The 2,838-nt window shown below is 34.9% G+C and overlaps 1 pseudogene; it reads right to left on the bottom strand.

Annotated features, from left to right (window-relative positions):
* Positions 1-583: 583 nt before the first annotated feature.
* LOC149568368 (protein EDS1B-like) lies at positions 584-2,619 on the bottom strand (annotated as a pseudogene).
* Positions 2,620-2,838: the final 219 nt, after the last annotated feature.

A 2,838-nucleotide genomic window follows, 5' to 3' on the forward strand; every position in this document is an offset into this window, starting at 1 on the left:
TTTCATTTGGCTGCCATTTATGCCCTCTTTTCACAGCCTTGGAAGGCACATTTATTCTGGATACCTCCTTAATCAATACTCCTTGAACATATTCTCTCTTGACAATAGATTGCATAAGAAAATTTTTGGGATCACAAGTTTTGACACCCTCGTCATTATCATCAAATTCTTCACTACTTGAGCTTCTTATCCCATCAAAGGATAAGGTTCTTGCTATTCTGGATTCAAGGGTTTTTGAGGATGTTGTTTCAGAGCTAGGGGCATAAGAAATATTCAAATAAACCTCAAAATCAGACATAGAAGAGCTTCTCTCCTTCCAACAAGATTGGTCATCATCGGAGAGATTGTCATGCTGATCCACACTGGAAGGCAAGGATTCCAAAAGGTGGCATAGCCTGGTCTGATTGCCACATGCAGGATAAAATGTACCTTTCCCATCTTTGAGCCCCTTACTCCAGGTCCCCATATAACAACTCCCATCTGCCCATCTATAGACTCCATGGCCATGCTTCAACCCATCAAGCCATTACCCATCATATTTATCCCCATTGGTCTGACTCATAATCCCCATTCGATCATGGGTTTCCACCATATCTTCTAACTTATCATAAAAGGCAACAAGGTTAAGCCTACTAAGGTTGGCATGAAAATATGGCTTCTCTTTTTCTTCCTTGAAAATCACTTCTTTGAAGGCATCATAGTATACAATCTTCATCCTCACACATCTATTTCTATAATCTCTTAGTCTTTCCATGTGTCCCACTTCCTCCAATTTCACCATTTCTGTCTTTAGCTTGTTGATGTTCTCCATGAGCTTTTCCTCCACCTCCCTTACCGCTCTCAGGGAAAGTCTGGCTTGGTAAGAAATAAAAAGAACAATTCTCAGTACATATTAATTTAACAAATAAATTGTGCATCACAAAGCTTTTCATAGTTAAACTCAGTTTCATATATACCAATTTACTATGGACTAATGTTTTCTACTTATGTATAAATATATTCTAAGTATAAAACAATTGTTAGGATTCAATTATATAATTTTTGAATCCAATCTATTGATTCATTTACATGAATAAATGATCGGCTGTATATAAAAATCTATGACTTTTAGTTGAATTTATGAACTCATTTCTCATGAGTAGCTAGCTGTATACAAGAATCTCTCTCATGAGAATGATGGTAGTAGATGGATGCAATAAAAAAATAAATAAAGAGGAAGGAAATAAATGGACAAGTTATTATGGATTATTTAAGTGGGTTCTTATCACTAATTACTTATGAAAAATAGACCAACAAATTTAACTAAAAAACTACACAATTAAATTCTAGTTCTAGAAGTATCATAATTTAACTTGCTATGAAAAAACATCTTCTACTTTACATACTAAATAGATAAAATTAGTTTTCATTTTAGAAATTATAAAATAAAAATAAAAATATAGATCAAAGTCTAAATGCTAAATCCGTCATTCACTCTTGCAGGTTAAATCATGGATCCAATCATAGGCTTCCAAACCTGATTGCTAAGTAATCTGTAGTTCTCTTCAACTGGCTGAATTAACAATTTAACACTAAATTCTATTCTTCTACACCCAATTCTTCTTTTCTATCGAATCAAGCAAGTGAAAACTAAATTCTATTTAGGAAATTGCATTATGAGTACAATGAAGGACTAAAAATTTCTTAAAAAACCAAGCAAGATGACAAATTAGAGGGCATTTTGAAACTGGCCTCCATCTTTGCTTTTTTGGTTTGCAAATAATTAAAAAGTAAGATGAATAATGTCAAGAAGCTTGATTGAATTCCAAGGCCAAGAGAATCTAGTTGGACTTCCATGGCAGAAGAAGGTGCACCTTGTGATAATGGAAGCATAGAAAGCCCTTCCAAGTTAACACTACTTGTGTTAGCATGGAAGACTGCATCATACCCAGTGTGATCTAAAATATTACCCTGATCTTGGGTAGTAAATAGGGAATAAAATAGAATGGGCAACACAACCTTATAATTTTCAACACAAAGAGCTCCTTTGTTTGAGAAAAAAAAATAGTACCCAAATGGTCTATAAGGGCTCAACTTTACAACAAACTTCAGGCTTGTTATTAGTTTGTTTGTGGGTTCCATATTCATAATAGTGGTGAAGTTAATTGGTGCACAAGCATGATGTAGGATAGTGCATACATACACTAGAAAATCCAAGTCTGCAATAGGGCCTTCCTCCATGATTTTGTCTGTATCATCATCGTCAACATCACTCTTTTGTTTAGCAGATTTTTTCCAGTAAGGCAGCAGGGCTTCCAATGCTTTAGACACAGATATGTAAGGAGCTGAAAGAGTTCTCACAAATATATCACATCTTGAAACAAGATTGAAGAAATGGTTGGCCCACCCCTACCTATGAACTGCCCTAGCAATAACTTCATCTCCAATCAAAGGAAAACCAAATGTGGTGGTGAAAATAGGGGCTTCCTTACCACATTTCTCCAAGATTGAGAGTTCCACCAAAATGGCAACTACCCCTCTAATTGAATGCCCTGTAAACAAAACATTTTTTCCTATTCCAAGTGCCTCTGCAACCTGAACAAAAAAGTATATAGAGTATATTCTTAAGTACAAAACCATACAATCTAGCGTTGAATATACACAGTAAACTAAAAGTCAATGTTGTATGCATATAACCTCAAACGTGTAAAATTTGTAAATTCAGCAATGAATAAATGGATTCTACTAACGTCCACGAGATCAAACAGTCTAAGAGACTATAGGTAACATCTTTATGCTAACTCTAAATTCTTTTCAGAGTCTAATCTTCTCACACATTAATCCACATCTCCATTCTCC

This window comes from Cupressus sempervirens, chromosome 3 (assembly GCF_028749045.1).
Source record: "Cupressus sempervirens isolate cs-2001-9-10 chromosome 3, ASM2874904v1, whole genome shotgun sequence".
Classification (NCBI taxonomy): domain Eukaryota; kingdom Viridiplantae; phylum Streptophyta; class Pinopsida; order Cupressales; family Cupressaceae; genus Cupressus; species Cupressus sempervirens.